The 19940-nt window shown below is 40.9% G+C and overlaps 1 protein-coding gene across 1 annotated transcript in view; it reads left to right on the top strand.

Moving 5' to 3' along the window:
- The window catches only part of CSGALNACT1 (chondroitin sulfate N-acetylgalactosaminyltransferase 1), a 566905-nt gene that overhangs the window by 129322 nt on the left and 417643 nt on the right, over positions 1-19940 (top strand). The window contains exon 3 of the mRNA XM_089675301.1: positions 16928-17070. The gene's annotated coding sequence lies outside the window, so the exon portion shown is untranslated. The remainder of the gene's footprint in view (positions 1-16927; positions 17071-19940) is intronic.

The raw sequence follows: 19940 nt of genomic DNA, 5'->3' as shown, positions 1-19940 counted from the left end.
AAAGTGCTGTAGAGAGCTACTCCTGTCCATTCTTTCTGTGCTGCTGAGGCTGCAGAGAAGGAGATTGAAGGATGTGTCCTCAATCTCCTTTGTCTGTCTCAAAGGTGAAACATCAGAGGTCTGTTTAGACCACTGATATTTCACCAAAGCCTCCCAATGGAGGTCCTCAAAAAATTGTAAATATTAATAATAAAATAGTAAAATAAATAAATATCGTAATAAATAAGTAAAAAAAAAACTACTGACACCGGTGGTGGAACTACCAGGGTCGCAAAGGTCACACTTTCAACCGGGCCCTGGCCTTCCACCACCATGGTGGAGGGCCAAAATGGCAGAAGGGGGCCTTCTGCAGAACATGTGAAAGGATCCCACTGCGGGACTGTAATAAAGGACACTGTGAAGGGAGTAAAGGGCCACAGGATCAGTGGGAAGGGCCCCAACTGAGGATCAGGGGGCCCTTTATGGTTTCTTGTACTGGGGGCCTGAAGGTTCTAGTTAAGCCTCTGATTCAGGTACATACAGTAGACCTGATCAATGGAGTTCTAGAGACAAATAAAAGCCAGTGTGTATCTTATGCTGAAAACGTTCAAGCTTTTAGGCTGTTGAGATGGAATATTTTTCCATGATACCATAAACACTGGCTCATATTTATGAGATACGTAATAAGCAATCATGTCTGCAAACTACTATTATCTTACACCATTCAGCAACCAACAATAGATCATTTTTAGGGTGCTTAAATCCCTCCACATTGTATCAATCTGTTAGTCCAACAGTTTTATATATAGTGTATGCACTCCACATAACAAATTTGTTTCTGCAATAAAGTTGTATTAGGCATATACATACAATTAAACAATAGGTACAAATATTCAATGTCATATCACATCAAGCATAATACAGTGGAGGTATTTGCTCCACTGTTGATACCAACCAACAAAAACACATGCATGTATATAGGTATGGTGAGCACCACTAAATTCATACAGCAGCCGATGTACAGAAATACATACAGGAATTTAGTACACAAAATGGAATAATGAGATGGATAGCTGAGCCAAACCTTGGTGAAAACAGGAGAAAGAAAAACCCAATGCTTTGTAGGTGTGAGAACCCCTTTTTTCAAGCAGGAGGTTTTTGAGAAAGGGTGTTCTCACACCCTTTAGCCTGGGTTCACATATATGCGGTTCGGTACATCGCATGTGATTCGCACAGGAACATCACTGCATTCCTGTGCAAATCAAATGCGAATTGTGTGCTGTTCGATTGAATTCATACATTTTGTATGGCTCTCATCGCATCTCACCCACACTAAAAAGGTGCAGGACCCTTTTTTTGGTCCCCACTAGAATCAGAATGCATGGGTATTCACACCTATGCGATCAGATTCTGCACATCGCACTGCGTTTTGCAGACCAATTTTGGGGTGTTGTTAACTTAACATACACACCCGCAGTGGTTCGCATGAATGGGGTGTGATCCTGATGCAGTGCAGAATTTGCACATAAAACGCTGCCAATTCTGCACCGCATCAGTGTGAACCCAGGCTTAAACTGACAAGGGCAGTCCAAAGATTGCTGATAAGTTGCAAAGTGTTCATAGCATTTACTTAGAAATCTAATTTAAATATTTGATTATAGTAAAATGACGTCTTTGTTCGCTATGCGTCACTGTACATTATTGTTCTTTGCCCTGCCATATTGAGTAAGCCCATTAATATAGGTCCTCGCAGTTTTCTGTATTTAGATGTGTCTCTGAGGAGTTTTAAGTGTTAATAAAACCCAGGACACTGCATTCACTATATCTGGTCTCCTACAGTACTTAGAAAATGGAAATGCAATTATTTTAGTAAATATAAACTGCTAAATACCTTTTCTCATCAGCAGTTAGAGCAGTCTTGTGACTTCTATCAGTGTCCAGCTGAGCACTGGTTAAAGCTTGCAGGAGGAGTTTTCATTTTGCTCTAAGAGGATGCAGAACCCCTGACCTCCATCTGTACAGTGCTGATTGGCCCTGTGCTGATCACATGCACTCTCTCAAGAACAAAAAAAAAACCTCTCTAGCAATACACAACAAACTGAGCATGTGCAGAGCAGAGGCGGACTGACCATTCGGGCACTCGGGCACTGCCCGAGGGCCCGGGGTCAGTAGGGGGCCCCATGAGATGCCCCTGTTACCTTCCGTAGGCTTTTTGGGTGTGGTTAGAGTGTTGACAAGGACACAGGGGCCCTATGATTTCCTATTGCCCGGGGGCCCCATGAGTTGTCAGTCTGCCCCTGGTGCAGAGTGACTCCACATGATTTGTATTATCAGGAGATAAGAGGGGGACACTGGAAGAAGGGGAGGATCAGAGAAGACAGGATAAAACAGCGTTTTTACACAATGCAGAGGATTAACTCCTTAGGTTCCACAGTGAGTATAACAAGCATGCTTTACTACATATACAGACTGATTTTACCGTTGTGGGTTTAGTAACACTTTAAGGACTGGGTTCCCTTGCTGTATGGTGGAAAACAATGTTTTTGTCTCTAGAAATCTTTTCTTGTTCTCCGCTGCTTAGACTCAGTTGGAGATGAACCCCGATGCACAGTTCTCCGAATACACAGCCTTTGTTGGATACAAGAAATATTCTATGTATAATGTATAAGCAAAATCCAAAACCCAGTATCTAAAACTGAAAAGCCCATTCATTTTATTGACCTGCCTTCAGGTATTCAAAGTAAGTTAAAAAAAACAACCCTCACAGATCAATAAAAGTTCTTTCGGTACTGAAAGCACTTTATTTCTCTGTGGCTGTTTAGTAAAAAGTATAGCAACTAGTAAAGTGGAGATGTGCTCAATAACCAGTATCTACATTATGAACAAAAGATGTAGATGAAGAAATTACTCCATATCATAAAAGGCTTGAACATTATTTCATTTTAGTTCCTGCAGCATACATTACGATACATTATTGAATAGTACCTATCCCGCTTAATAAAACATCGCATTTGCAAGAAGCCCATGAAAAAGCAGTATATGCTGCATAAAACATGAATCCTTAAGCAATGAATTAACAAGCCATCTTTATGAGCCCTACCGATGCACGGTTAGGCGGAATGAATAGGACTCTATGCAGGCTTTGAATAAATCATAGTTTGCAGGAAACGTTCTCTAGGTTAATGCGAAGCTTATAGTGCTGGCTGTGTAATGCAGGGGTGATCATTAGAACACTGCTTGTTTCTCTTTCCTGTAATGACAAACGTGCAATTTGCTAGGTTTTTTAAAAAAGTCTAACAGGCTTGACCCTTACACATAGGTATTTCCTTGTATACAGCGTTAATTACCAAGACAAATACTTCTTGGAAATCAAAGGGTTTCTGAAAAATGACACTGATTAGCATAATGATTTTATTTTACTAGGCTAATTAGATTATCGTGTTTATACATAAATATTGTTAAAGTGGAGTTCCACTCACTCTGTAAAAAAAATAAGTCATCAGCTACAAAAACTGTAGCTGTTGACTTTTAAAATACAGATACTTACCTGTCCAACGATCCCGCGTTGCCCCGCCGCAGCTCGTTTCACCGGCCGTCCTGTATTCCAGGCGCCGGCATCTTCATTGTGGGCACCTGGCTGTGACAGCTTGCTGCTTCACAGCCGGGTGCCCACTGTGCATGCGCGAGTAGCGCTGCGCTTCATGAATGGCCCCGTCATCTTCTGGGACCTGTCACGTGTCCCACAAGACTTCGGGGAGGGAGGGTAGGAGGACAACCTTTGTTTCCGATCGCCTAGGCGATCGCAGCGGAAGTGGGAACCTGTCAAATTTGGGTACCTGTTTCCCCCCCCCCGCTCCCCAAAGGTGCCAATCCTTCATGGGGAGCTGGGGACCAATCTTTAAAGCGGAACTTCCCCTTTTGGGTGGAACTCCGCTTTAAAAAAAAAGTTAAATCCGGACAGCACAGTGGCTAAATGGTTAGCACTGCTACCTAGCAGTACTAGGGCTGTTGGTTCAAATCCCAACCACGGCACCACCTGCCTGGAGTTTACATGTTCTGCATGGGTTTCCTCCAGGTACTCCGGTTTCCTCGCACACTCCAAAAACACACTGGTAGGCTAATTAGATCCTGTGTAAATTGGTCCTATTATATGTATGTATGAATGTAAGTTAGGGACCGTAGATTGCACACCCCTTGAGGGTTAGGGACTGATGTGAATGTATAATATATATATATACATGTAAAGCACTGCATAAATTGACAGCGCTATATAAATACCTGAAATAATTAAATAGCAAAATTTTATATAGCAGTGCCACAACTTAACATAACAGTTTCATTATTGTATTATTGTACTTTATAAACATTTAATATATACCCATAAAAAAGGAATGATCCTATAGAACTATACTATATGTTTTAGAAAAACATTAACACCTTCCCGCCTGGCCTATAGCAGATTGACGGCCAGGCGGGACACTTGCCGTTGTGACTGGGCGTCATATCACGTCCTGTCAAAACGAAGTGCTCACGCAGCCACGCAGCGGCACGATCTGTCACGGGACACAGCCTATTACATCACTACACTGGCCCATTGCCAGTGTCATGTGACCGCTGTGACCAATCACAGAAGATCACATGTCAATTGTATACAATGGATGGCTTCCTGTCATGCCATCCATTGCATACAATTATGTTGGTAGCTGTAACTGGTCAAGGCAGTCACATGATACAGACAGGGCCAATCACAGCCCATCTGTATCATGTGATTAGCTTTGCCCAATCAGAGCTAATCACAACAAAAGACTGAATTAATCAGTTTCATTCAGTAACAATGATTGCAAATGTTAATGAAATACATTGGTATTAGCAATCATAATGTGTTAAAAAAAAAAATCCTGACCACATGCCCAGAATAGTTCAATGTTACTATGGTAACATTGTATTGCTTTGGTCACAGTGTGTTGAAAATAAAATAGTAAAAAAAAAAATTTTTTTATAAAAAATAAAAATAATAATGGAAACATTTGAGAAAAAAATACAAATTCAATTATTATTATTATTATTTTCACCAAAGAAATGTAGCAGAATACATTTTGACCTAAATGTATGATGAAATGTTATTTATTTGCAACATTTTATAACAGAAACAAAGAAAAGTGAGTTTTTTTTTCAAAAGTTTCAGGTGTTTTTGTTTTATTTAGCAAAAAATAAAAAACTAAGCGGTGATTAAATGCCACCAAAAGAAAGCTCTATTTGTGTGAACAAAATGATAAAAATGTCATATGGGTACAGTGTTGCATGACCGTGTAATTGTCATTCAAAGTGCGACAGCACTGAAAGCTGAAAATTGGCCTGGGCAGGAAGGGGGTATAAGTGCCTGGTATTAAAGTGGTTAAAGTGATAATAAACCTTTAGCCCCGGTTCACACTGGTGTGACTTCAGGAGGTGACATGAGAATTACAAATCACAACTGAAGTTGCATCTAATGTATTTCTATGGCACTGTCTTAATCAGCGCCATTTGAAGCAGCGCGATTTCAAAAATAGTTCCTGCACTACTTTTTTCCAATTTCATTGCGACTTGCATTGACTTCTGTTAAATGAAGTTGCAAGCCACATTGAAATCTGAGGTACAAATCACAGTGATCTGGAGCTTTGAAATCACGCTACTTCAAAGGATGTAGCACAATTTCAAAATCACATTCAGTGTGAACCAGGGCTTAGAGCCCATTTACACTTGTGCGACTTGTCATGCAACTGTGGAGTCCAAAGTCACATGACAAGTCGCACCCCATGTGTCCAAATAAATACCATTCATATCTGTGCGACTTCAAGTCACAGTGAATTGAAAGTAGTTCCTGCACTACTTTGGTCTGACTTTCATGCGACTTGAGGGCCATAGACCTAAATGTAAACCAGGGGCAGACTGACCATTTAGCCACTCGGGCACTGCCCAGGGGCCCAGGGTCAGTAGGGGGCCCCATGAGATGCCCCTGGTACCTTTCACAGGCTTTTTTGGGTGTGGCTTAAGTGTGGGCGAGGGCACAGGGGCCCCATGATTTCCTATTGGCCCCATGAGTTGTCAGCCCGCCCCTGATGTAAACCCTCCAAAGTAGCACGAAAGTCTGAATGATATATATGGGACTTGTGTGCATCAATGTTGCATCAAGTCGCACTGTAAAGTCGCAATGAAAATGGCACAATTTTGAAGTTGCACTTCAAGTGTGAATGGAACCTTACACAAGCCCAACTGCAGTACCTACACAGTAATGAATTAAAACCCTTTTACATAAGCTGTCCCTGTACATCTGCAGCCTCCTGTCCTATACAGCTTTCTAAAGTACACAGATCAGGTGGTATGTCTTAGCTCAACAAGGCGGGGGCAGGGAACTGATGTCACACACAGCACAGCAAAGAACAGATAGCTGAGTGTAATCTGGCACCTGAGTTTAGAGGAAAGAACCCACCCCATCTACTCTGGAAAACATACACATCTGAGACTGTCAATCACCTGTTGTATGCTGGGGCCATCTTCGGAATTGCCTGGTGTCAAGGAAAACTGTCAAGGCTGGTTCACACTATAGAAACACAGTCCAGATGCCTTCCAGGTGTGTTTATGCATGTGCGCTTTTGACGCGTTCCAGTGCATTGTTGATGCGTTTTTCACACGGTCCAGTGTCTTTTTTATGCATTCCAGTTCATTTTTTCCCCTCTCTTTTTCTTCAATTTAAATAGGAACATATGTGTTCCGGTACGTTTTTGATGCGTTTTACTGCGTTCCAGTACAGTTCTGTGCAGAAAAAAATGCAGCCTGTTCTACTTTCTTTTCTGCAGCCGGTACGCACTGGAATTGCAAGCACTCATGTGAACATTGACAACCATATAACCTACTTTCTGTGCGTTTTGGATGCAGAAAAAAGCAACTGAAATGCCTGTAGTGTGAACTGGCCCTCAGAAGTGACTCATACAGATAGCTGAGGGAGAAGAGAACAGCCAGGATCCACACTATGTGCTATAGACTGAGGCAAATACACCTTATATGAGGACACACCTTGTTCATTTTTCATTTGAGAGGTTTAAAATTGAACTTCAGGATAATAGCTGAATATGCAACTAAAACACATATAAAAGGGCTGTTTATTTTCCAAAGGACATGTACTTCTATCAATCCAGTTCAGAGTAAGGGCTCGTTCACACTTGATTTATTTGTAACGCTTATATCTATAGCGTTTGACAGGCGTTAGGCGTTTGGGAAGTGTTTTTAACGCTCCCCAAATGCCCTATGCGCGTTTTTGAGACTTTTGATAGGCATTTGCCAAGCGTTAAAACAGCACCACAAACGCCTATAATGAAGTTAAATGGTATTAACGCTCCGCAAACGCCTCGCAAAAGCCCCCCAAATGCCTGCCAGGCATTTGAGGAGCGTCACCACAGACTTGAATGGGAGGCTTCAACTCCTCCTAACTCGACATGAGGCATCAGTTTTGCTGCAACGCTAATGCTTCAGTGTGAACAGCACTGTGTGCTGCCATGTGCAGAATTTTCATAGGCGTTTGAGAAGTGCTAAAAACGCTACCCAAATGCCTGTCTGACGCCTGCTGACAAAGCTAGTGTGAACGTAGCCTTACCCAGCCATGCCAGAGAGCACAGTCAAGTGGATGACACCACTTTTTATTTTAGATTTCTAAACTGTAGAAGGACGATGTCCTCTCATCAACCCCATCCTGCTGATTGAACAGTAAAGTATTAGACTGATGAGGTAATCTAAACAAAAATGGTGACCACCCCAATTTATGAATAGCCTTTAGAACACGGGTGTCAAACTGGTGGCCCCCCATGAGGCATTGCAAGATTGACAGTTACAAGCATGATTCCTGAAGGCAAAAGCATGATGGGACTTTTATAGTTTCGCAACAGCTTGAGAGCCGCCAGTTTGACACCCCTGCTTTAGAACAAGGTACACTTGGAAGTGTACGGAAGACTTAAAAAACGTGTCAGTTTTTTTTTTCTGCCTGTGTTTCCACTGTGGAGACTCACCCATTCCATTAGTCTTAGTGATCACTGCCCCAGGATTGAAAGTGATAAGAAATCCAGAATTTTTTGGTTGTCAGCAGGACAGGAATAAAGCGGACAATCTTCAGTAATCAAAGCTGTACAAAAGGAGATTTCTCAATACTTTGGGAAGATTTCCTCTCAATTCCTGAAGTGAAAGGAAATTTCCACAATGGAAAAAAAAAAAGAGAAAATAAAATACATGACAGTGGTTTCAACAATTCAGTAGGGTAGATGTCTTGTCCCAGGGTGACAACGCTCACATTCTGTATCTATGAAGGAGCAGTGTTGTCATTTTAGGACAGGAAGTGTGTGGGGATTACAGAATACCTATTAATCTCCTCATCTCCATAACAAAGGGGATGTATTCTGTTGTACACAAAGTTGAACTGGTTGTTCTGTCTCTCCAATCTCAGCATTGAAAGTGTGATCACTGTAATTTACAGTTGTGATGAGATAGCGATAACTCCAACCTTAGTTGAATAACACAGGCAGTGACTCGATCAGACAACAACTTGTAGATCTTGTGAAGTTTATTCCATCAGATAGGTCAAAAGATCATATAGTGATCTGCTTCATGACATGAGGCTTGAAGCTGAAATGCCTTACTGGGAAAAGGGGTGGGCTATCTATACAGCAAGGAAAGGGAGGAGCAGAGACAAAATACAAAGAACACTTAAAGGCATATGACAGTCATGTGAAACATGACTGATCATGGCTGATATGACTCCTTGAGATAATGCTGTAAAGTGAGCAGAAAATTACTGGTTTTCTGGCTGAAATTCTGGTATTTTTTTGTATTTATCAAACAGATTTAAGAAGCACTCCTAATGGCATAGTAAAGAAATCAAAAGGGCAGGGATAAAGCTGGCCATACATGGGTCATTATTTTTCTTTAACCAGTGGATTTAATGGAAAAAAACCAGCCCAATTCTCCCATCCACACATTCGATGTGAATTGGGGAATCCTCCCCAGTGATCTATTGTATTCTGACAGTGGGGAGACTTACCCGCTGTTAGAATGCACAGATCACCACTGCAGTCTATAGCCTACAGCACTGATCAACCGAAAAAAATACCAACAAGGCGGTTGAACAAAAGTCAATCGGTAGATCGACTTCTGTTCAACAACATTGGCCACACATGGATCGAAATTCAGCTGGTCCCTTCTGAGCCAGCCAAATTTCAATCCATGTGTGTCCTGCATAGGGAAGTTCATTGTTATGGTTTACATACACTTTAATCTAATCTCGACTAACTTGCTGGATGGAAAAGTTCACTTTGAGCTGCATTGCCTTTCACATGAGCATAGATTTATCTACATCCACAGCAGAAACACATCAGTTTATTGTTGAATATTAAAGTTGAACACTGACTCTGACATGCAGAGTTAATGCGATATGCTGTTGACAGAAGCATGGAAACTTGATTCATGCAGATTTATGAAGACAGGCATAATTTTGGTTTACACACATTTTTTATGGCATTCAAAAAACTTTTCAACTTCTAGGTTGTTATTGGGTTGTTTTAATAGCATCCCAGGATTATTAATCACTGTTTTAAAAATGTGCTCTGTACATGTAAGTGTATAGTGGAGAACAAAGATGTTTTGCTCTCATTCAGAGGAACTTCAGATATCTAATATACCAATTATACAGTTGCAAGAAAAAGTATGTGAACCCCTTGGGATTACGTGGAGTTTTGCATGAATTGGGCATAAAATGTGCTCTGAACGTCATCTAAGTCACAACAATAGAAGAACACGGTCTGCTGAACATAATACTACACAAACATTAGATGTTGCCATGGTTTAATTGCACATAACATGTAAACATTCACAGTGCAGGGAGGAAAAAGTATGTGAACCTTTGGACTTAATAACTGGTTGACCCTCCTTTGACAGCAATAACCTCAACCAAACATTTCCTGTAGTTGCAGATCAGATCTGCACAACGATCTGGAGTAATTTTGGACCACTCCTCTTCACAAAACTGTTTCAGTATAGCAATATTCTTGGGATGTCTGGTGTGAATCGCTCTCTTAAGGTCATGCCACAGCATTTCAATCGGGTTGAGGTCAGGACTCTGACTGGGCCACTCCAGAAGGCGTATTCTGTGCTGTTGCAGCCATTGTTTTGTTGAATTACTTGTAAGCTTTGGGTCATTGTCCTGTTGCATCACCCATCCTCTGCGAAGCTTCAGTTGGCGGACAGATGGTCGTACGTTTTCCTGCAAAATGTCTTGATAAACTCTGGAATTCATTTTCCCATCAATGGCAACAATCTGTCCAGGCCCTGAGGCAGCAAAGCAGCCCCAAACCATGATGCTCCCTCCGCCATGTTTTACAGTGGGGATGAGGTTTTGATGTTGGTGTGCTGTGCCTTTTTTTCTCCACACATAGTGTTGTGTGTTCTTCCCAAACAACTCAATCTTGGTTTCATCTGTCCACAGTATATTTTGCCAGTAGTGCTGTGAAACATCCAGGTGCTCTTTTGCAAACTTCAAACGTGCTGCAATATTCTTTTTGGACAGCAATGGCTTCCTCCGTGGTGTCCTCCCATGTACTCCATTCTTGTTTAATGTTTTCCTTATTGTAGATGTGTCAACAAAAATGTTAGCATGTGCCAGAGATTTCTGTAGGTCTTTAGCTGATACTCTGGGATTCTTCTTTACCTCATGCAGCATTCTGCGCTGTGCTCTTGCAGTCCTTTTTACAGGACGACCACGCCTAGGGAGAGTAGCAACAGTGCTAAACTTTCTCCATTTGTAGACAGTCTGTCTTACCGTGGACACATGAACATCAAGGCTTTTGGAGATACTTTTGTAACCCTTTCCAGCTTCATGCAAGTCAACAATTCTTGATCGTAGGTCCTATGAGAGCTCTTTTCTGCGAGGCATGGTTCACATCAGACAGTGCTTCTTGAAACCAGTAAACCCAAAACACAAAACACATCCAATATCACCACACTGATTGGAGTCAAGGTTGGCTCCAATTAGCTCTGGGAGAAGTCATTAAGCTAGGGCCTCACATACTTTTTCCTCCCTGCACTGTGAATGTTTACATGTTATGTGCAATTAAACCATGGCGACATCTAATGTTTGTGTGGTATTATGTTCAGCAGACTGTGTTCTTCTATTGTTGTGACTTAGATGACGTTCAGAGCACATTTTATGCCCAATTCATGCAAAACTCCACGTAATCCCAAGGGGTTCACATACTTTTTCTTGCAACTGTATATTAAAAAAACAAATTGTATTCAAGTTTGTATCCCTTACTCAGAAACATGCCTTCTATTGCTCTCAGCCACCTTCAAATGTCCTTTTTTTCTGATCCAACGTCATGTTAGAGAGTGATTACGTTCATTTTCCATGGTCTTTACTTACTTTACTTTAATTACTTAGCAATTATTAAACATTTACCATGATCTCGGAATCAGGCAGGCGCCATGATGGCTGTGGGCATCTGAAACCTGCAGGTATTTATTTCCCGGAATCGGTGCTGCTGGCTGTCCCATGCACCACACGTTCTCGCGCATGCACAGTACAGACACTGCTCGGCGCGACAAGTGCAGGTTGCCATAACAATGGTGGGGATGGATGAAGTTCCCGCCCCCCACCCCGTCAGGCAACCTGTGCAGCACTTTACTGCAAGGAAGGGAAGGAAAAGAAAAGTCTTTAAAGGGAGCAATCCAGGCCACCTAAAATATATATTATTGTATATATATACACACACACACGATATATATAGTGTGTGTGCATGTATATAATCATGGACTCCAGTAAAATGATGCAAAACACCTTCCATTTGCGTCATTTCCAGTTTTCAAGTCCTGCGATTATGGGAAACCAAAGAACTCCTGGGATACAGGAAACAACATCCCAGGAGACCTTGCAAATCGCCTTATGACGTCATCGGCTAGACGGTCATGACCAGAACTGCATGCTTGCAGTGGATTAAAAGGTATGTATATTAGAAAAAAAAATATCCAACTTGTTCTTTATTTCACAGGGACTACATAATAAGGTAAAATAGTAAAAATGGGTGGAACTCCACTTTAAAACGTAGCCAATCTCTTGCTTGCACCAAGATGGAATATGGACTATAGGAATTTTAGTGTGCACTGAGCAGTGTGCAGCTGTTTTTCCTCCCTGAGTTCCTTATGCAGCTGAGAACAGAGGGAATGTGATCTCCTATTTAAAAAAAAGGGGAACATTAATTTATATTTTTATTTTATATGTATACACAAATGTTTTGCCTTTCTTTTCAATTCTAAACTGAATGTGTTGCTTTACAAGGTTCACCCCACTTTGGAAAGATTTCCAGTTACATCCCATAATATCTACAGGGCAGTGAAGGTAAATCTCTCAATGGGATAGAGGTGGAAAAAAATAATGGTTTTAACAATTTGCTACTCTGTACTCTGAGTGGTAAAACATTTTGGCCATAGATAAATAGAAAACCAGATAAACCAGGGCCATCTTTAAGGAGGGGCAAAAGGGGCAGCTGCACTGGGCCCAGTCGTTGTGGGGCCCAAAGCAGTTGCCCCATACTTGCCAACTGCCCCAGTTTACATTCCCTGGTCCCTTGAAGTCTTCATCCCGCGCAGTGTCCTGATATCTCAGTGTGAAGCTCTGTCACTTATGCTGCCCAGCTTTGCCCTGTTGCCATGACTCACATGCAGACCATGTCAGCATTCACATGTAAATAACAGGCATTCATATGTAAATAGAGGTGGGCCAGCTGCATTGGTATGTAAATAGCAGGGACATTCATATACTGTATATGTAAAGCACTGCGTAAATTGACAGCGCTATAAAAGTACCTATAATAATACTTTTTTACCAAGTTTCTTGTTTTACTGTCCTTCTTTACTGTATCAAATGTGTCACAAAGTTTCTATTATACTTTTAATTTCATACATTGGATACTTCTTGAAAATAAATCTTAAACTCTCTAAAATTTTGTTTCCTGGAATTAGTCTGTCGTGCCTTACCAGTATACAATAATGCAATGTAACATCTAGAGGTGATACAGTTATCATTGGTATGCAATGTGGCCATTATAACTCCAAATACATTCTCCTGTATTACTGTGTATACCTAGCTGCCAGAACAACATAGCTTTCCATTCAGCTGCTTGTGTGGATAATGTGTAATATTTGAGCAAACGGCGGACGTACTGTGATGGCTGGAGTTACTGGAAATAGTCCATCCACACTTTGTAAATATTTTCCACCAAATATATGACATCTAAATATTTGCCTGCCACATTCTGAATGGTGAGATTCTTAATTGATAGCTCACCAATCTGTGTGCATTAACAACACTATCTGTAAATCTCCAATCAGCTCATAAAGTTTACCAGTGCCAGAAATAATTAATAGAACACTGTTTCCACTGGATCAAGAGCATCCTGGGCACAGATGTGCAAATAAAGAGAGTTTTAATAAAAATCATAGGTGTCTAAAGATGCAGTAAATATGAGGATGGAGATGATGTATGAAAATTTCCATGTGCAAAATAGGCAGTTTACAGCTATCTCAGGAAATGGTCTTCCAGTTAAGCTACACGCACAGGTTTCATTATATGAACCAGCCTTCCTCAAACTTTTATCATGAAGGAACCCTTGAAATAATTTTAGGGGCTCAGGGAACCCCTGTTAAAGCATTATTAAACCCACAACCAGGGGTGGACTGACCATTCGAGCACTCGGGCACTGCCCGAGGGCCCGGGGTCAGTAGGGGGTCCCATGAGATGCCCGGTACCTTTCATTGGCTTTTTCATAGGCTTTTTTGGGCGTGGGCAAGGACACAGGGGCCCCATGATCTCCTATTGCCCGGGGGCCCCATGAGTTGTCAGTCTGCCCCTGCCCACAACAGTAAAATCAGTCTGTATATGCAGTAAAGTCTTATACTCACTGTGGAACCTAAGGGAATCCCCTGCATTGTTTAAAAATGCTGTTTGATCCTGACATTTCTGATTGTCCCTTTCTTCCAATGCCCCCCTCTTATCTCCTGATAAGACATATCGTGTTGCGACACTGCACATTCTCAGTTTGGTGATTATTGCTAGAGAGGTAATCAGAACAGGGCCAATCAGCACTGTTCAGACAGAGGTCAGGGGTTTTGCATCCTCCTAGAGCAGAAAGAAAACTCCTCCTACAAGCTTTAACCAGTGCTGCACTGGACACTGAGAGAAGTCACAAGACTGCTCTAACTGCAGCTTATATTTACTAAAAATAATTGCATTTTCATGTTCTGTATACTGTGGGAGACCGGATATAGTGAATGTAGGGTCCTGGGTTTAGTAGCACTTTAATATTTACACTTTTATCTACAGCTAATGGTGCATTGGTCTTAACTGTACGTTGAGCCAAAGAATCCTTTAGATTGTAAGCTCCACGAGCAGGGCCCTCATATTCCTTCTGTACTGAAATGTATTGTAATTGTACTGTCTTCCTTATATTGTAAAGTGCTGTGCAAACTGTTGTCACTATATAAATCCTGTATAATAATAATAATAAGGAATGTGGTATAATTAACACCCAGATCTACTTTATGCAACAAAATGATTTTGCTGTTGGTGGTCAGTGAAATGCCCCCTTACACTGGTGGTCAGGGGAAAAAATGCTTCTTATAACCGTGATCGGTGGGAAGGATGTTCCTTCCACTTTTAGCCAGTGGGAAGAATGTTTCTTGCAATGGAGGTCAGTGGAAACATTCTTCTTACAATAGAGGTCAGTGGGAAGAGGGCTTCTTACAGTGGTGGCCAGCTGGAAGAATGCTCCTTATATTGGTGGTCAGTGGGAGGGATATTCCATACACTGGTGGTCAGCGGGAAGGATGTTCCTTACTCTGGTGGTCAGAGGGAAGGATGTTCCTCACACTGGTAGTCAGTCGGAAGAATGCTTCTTGCAATGGAGGTCATTGGGAAGAGTGCTTCCTACAATGGTGGCCAGTAGGAAGAATGCTCCTTACATTAGTGGTCAGTGGGAAGGATGTTCCTTACACTGATGGTCAGTGGTAAGAGTACTTCTTACAATGGTGGTCAGTGGGAAGAAAATTTCTGCAACGATGGCAATGTGTACAGAAATATCTACCAGCAATGTTAAAAACCTCCCCTCTGCTGCCTGTGTGAACTAGGCCTTAAAAGTTGCCTTGCCTCTTGCACCTTAACACATTCCCTTTAGCCAGTAAAACATGTTCAATATTTTGTGAATAACTGACCCAGAGTCAGAGTCATTGTAAAATCAGAACTCCTCAAGTACATGCTCATGAAGGGTAGAGATGTAAAAAAAATTAATGTCTTTGGACTAGCATAACAGCCAAACAATTGGCATATTCAGACTGTGAGGTCAGAAATCGCAACCTCCACATTCTTTCTGTACAGCTTTCCTTTAAAATAATCCACTTCTAGATCAGGCTATTTGGTATTTTTCCACTGTAGCCGTTACACAGAAAGAGCCATGTTTTTACAGATGCTGCTGTAGAAGGTGTCCAAATCCAGAAAGCTTGTGTTTCGTTCAGAGACTGCCAAGAACAGCAGCTGTGTGCAGCTTTATGCGCAGAGTCCTAGCAGCCTCCCCCTCTGCAGCTGGATTATTACACTTATAAAAGCCAGCAACCCCACCATGGTGACTACTCATCAGGTTACGATGCTTTGTGAAAGAAAATTCCTGCTTCTATATAAACTTTAGATGGCTTTGTGCAGTCTCTCAGATTATCCAGGAACGGAGAAGGATCTGTGAGTTGACCACTGTTTATAAGAGTGGGTTCCCAGAATTTGCTGTGATATATGAGACACAATAATAAAACCCATATATTCGGCAATAAACACAAAACGAACCCGAGAACAGTGGTAAAATAAAACACTCAAGCCTGTTGCATCTTTTTCCACTCAAGTGAAATAAGCAACTGGTGTTGTCCATCTTCACTGGGATATTGTATGAGTTTATCACAGATGGGAAATCGTATGAATTTACCAAGAATATTAGATGTCTCTTAGTTTTGGAATGTTGTGTCTCCAATATAGTGGCTTGTGGTTTGCTTGTATACATTTTATGGACACAGTGAAATGGGTATTATTACTTGCTGTGTAATATACTGTTTTCTTTAATTTGTAATGGTATAACCCGGGGAGATAAAAAATATATACAGAAGGTAAACCTAAAGGGAAACTAAAGACAAACAGCTAAATATACAGAACATCTGAAATCCATATTGTATGTGATCTATATTATTGTTCAAAGGATTCTGTCCAGCCAATTTTGCGATCCATACACCTCTTTTAAACAGCACAGCCAAGAGGGTGACACCACCCAATATGTATATTACATTGGTCCAACTTGGACCATAGTAATTATTTAATAAAATCTATACCTAGAGTTCAGCCTTAATTGTTGTGGAATCTGGTGTTACCATTGTGTCCACAGCCTGTTAACTGAACAATGAAGGGGCAGCAAAACATGAAGTGGTATGTTTATAAAGGAATGGATTTGACATTCACCAAACATTTACTACAGGTGAATCATTTTGGTGCACATGTTTTAAGTTACAGTAACTGAATCATCTGCAGTGAATCTTTGTTGAACATTACATTTAAATATTTATTTATAAATATATCATCTATTCAGTTTTCTCTGTTTTCTTTAAGCCATACCTGATTTGCTGTTAGTGCTGTTGTTCCATAACCCAGGCTGTGTGCTGCTGTGCACGGTAGAAAGATACTGATATCAAGACAGATCCAAGTACTTTTACTAGTTATATGTACAAGTACATTTATTATTTTCAAAGGAATACACCACATCATTAAATTTTTTTTACATTGCCATTTGGATCTAGTTGTGTTCTCAGCAGCTTTACAGTAACTTGAATATTTTCTCTCTTATATTAAAAGACTGGACTGGAAGGTTGCCAAGTCACAGCTAGGAAAAGGAGCAGGGTGAACTGAGCAGCTGCAAAAAGCAACAAGAATTCAGCTTCAGCGTATCTCTTATGAACTTTGAGAATAAATACTCCACAATGCCAGTGGCTACAGAGGTAAGTGAAGTCTTGTTTCAAAGTGTTAGTGTTTGAATATGGGAATATTCGAATGTCCATAGACTGGCCATAGATTCACTTTGTTGTATCAGTGATCAGGTTCAAACATCCAAGGCACATCTAGATCTGATTGGTGGTTGTGAGGAACTTCTTTGATGCATTATTCTTTCTGTATGTGAGAGAAAAGTATCCTAAAATAGGTGTGCTTGGGCATGACTCTCTTGTATTACAAACGAACACAAAATGAGTCCAGATCACCAGAACACTTACAGTATGTAATGGGGTTGCCTTGTGTACCACAGTATTGCATGAATGAAAGGTTTAAAGTGGACCTTTCCCGCTTTCACTAAAAATATCTTGCATTCATTAAAAAAATCTTGCATTCATTAAAGATACTTTTTTTTGCTTTTACTTACAATTAACGTACCTCCTGACTGTCTCTGATTTAGAGGGTCTGTCCCTGATTTGGAATAAAGTCCCTATGTCCCTCCTTCCTCCTCATTTGTCCCTCATTTTGGTCTTATCTATGTAGTTGTATATAAAATGCACTATTTATCTTTCAAAAAAGTGTTTTACAGTGCTGAACCTTTCATCCAGTTTCTAAATTGTTGCATTTGTAATATTCAAAAGCCAATATAAAGGAATAGTAGTGGTAAAAAAAAGCACTTGTGGGTTCAACTAATCTTTTTTTTTTTTGTATAATTCTCCTTTAAAGGAGTGTGGCAGGAAGGGTGTCCTGTGCCTACATACGTTTGCAAATAGGTGTGTCTCGTTCCCATCTCAAAAAGTTGGGAGGTATGCAATTAATGTTTTTCTACTTCCTGGTTTCTTAAAGTGGTTCTAAAAGCTCAAGGTTTTTTACCTTCATACACTCTATGCATGAAGATAGAAAACCCTCTGTGTGCAGCAGTTCCCCCAGTCCCCCCAATTCTTACCTGAGCCTCATCGCGATCCAGCGATGTAAATGACAGCCTTGGCTGTTCCAGGTCTCTGCCTGCTCATTGGCTGAGACAGCAAGTGGGAGCCATTGGCTCCTGCTGTTGTCAATCACAGCCAGTCAGCCAATGAGGAGAGGGGGGGTAGGGCCAAGCCATGGCTCCATATGTGAATGGATACATGGAGCAACGGGTGCCCCCATATCAAGTTGCTTGCTGTGGGGGCACCTGAAAGACAGGATGAGCCAGGAGAGGGGGGACCTGAGAAGAGGAGGATTTAGGCTGCTCTGTGCAAAACCACTGCACACAGTAGATGAGTATAGACATGTTTGTTATTTTACAAAAAAAAATTAACCTTTGGAATGGCTTTAAGACACTGGTGATACAACCGTGGCCTCACAATCGCATCCTGGGAACTTTCTGTCACATATTCCAGGAGGCAGACCCAGAGTTCTAGACAGAGTTCCAGGAAGTAAAGGGAGATGGATTCATCTGTCATTAGTAAGAAAGACCACCATGAGAATAGGGAAGTGGGAAGCAAATATAATTAAAGTTTGCAAAGAATAAAAAGCCTGCCAATAATTATCCATAACTCTGCGTTTGTAGATTGCCATCATGAAACATTTCTAAAGGTGTCTTTGCTGTAATTTGTATAATGGGGAGCAGAGTTCCTCTTTAAAGAGCAACTTCAGGCTTTAAACAAAAAAAAAAGTCAGCAGCTGAAAATAATGTAGCTGCTGATTTAAAAAAAAAAATCAGATACTTACCATTGAGTGGAGTCCAGTGCTGTTGTCCAGCAGCCAGTTCTTTTTACCACTGCATGTCTTCTGGGCCTCCATCATGGATATGACAGCTGGCGGTGGCTCCTTGAGGATTCAAACTTGGCTCATCACTGTGCATGCGGAAGATAGGGTGGTGCTGTGGGACTTGCCCTGCAGCCTTATAGCATGTGTGACGCGTGTCCCAGGAGGCTGCGGGTGGGGGTCGTGGGCAGGGAAGTGTCCCTAAGTGCACGTCATTCTCACCTAGCTGAGAATTGAGGAAGTGAGCACGGTCATAAAAGGTATCTGCTCCCCATGAAATAATAAAAAAAGTTTAAAGTGTTAGGGGCGGGGGTGGGGAGGAGGCACTTTAACTTTTGATAGAAGGTCTTCTTTAATCCCAAAACAGATTGGCTGTATTCCCTGTATGCATTTCAAGACTTAATTTTCAATTTTGCCTGGAGTGTACATTTAATTATGTTTTCCACTAGTTACTGACCTGCAACAAAGCTGTAATGTGCAACATCTGTTGGTAGAACTTAACCAATAAATAGTTTCATCACTCATTGTGGCAGTTTGCAATGATGTTAATGTAAAATTGAGAGTGCCTCTAAGTTTTCTAATTAATTTGAACTAGGCAAAGACGCATCTATATTTATCTAAATAGCTGACTGGCAAGGTGCACAGCAGGAACTGCTTGGCCAAATAAAATGCATTTTATGCTTTTAACTGTGGCAAATTGCTGATATATATATATATATATATACAGTTGTGTTCAAAATAATAGCAGTCAGACATCACTAACCGGATCAATCACTGTTTTTGGTAGAAATGATATTTCTACATGGCAAATAATTTACTAGCAGGTGATTGATCAGGTTAGTGATGTCTGACTGCTATTATTTTGAACAAAACTGTATATATAATGCAGTACTTACTTTTTCTTGCCTTGGAAAATAAAACTTCAAATGTATAAATATCTTTTTTTTTTTTCTAATGAGTTGTGAACATCATCATGTACATACTTTATTAGTGTGATTTATTAGAGTGGAACTGTTTCCAAACAGCTGAATACATGGTTGAAATAAGCAAACTGTCTTACCTGTCAAAATATTTCTAATTCTGCACATCAGGTCACATTACTGATATACTGTACATCTATGAGGCTGTAGGC

Source organism: Staurois parvus, unplaced genomic scaffold (assembly GCF_062004578.1).
Source record: "Staurois parvus isolate SC_StPar_1 unplaced genomic scaffold, SC_StPar_1.0 ptg000013l, whole genome shotgun sequence".
Classification (NCBI taxonomy): domain Eukaryota; kingdom Metazoa; phylum Chordata; class Amphibia; order Anura; family Ranidae; genus Staurois; species Staurois parvus.
The sequence above is the reverse complement of the archived record's forward strand: the minus strand, read 5'-3'. Positions and strand labels throughout refer to the sequence as shown.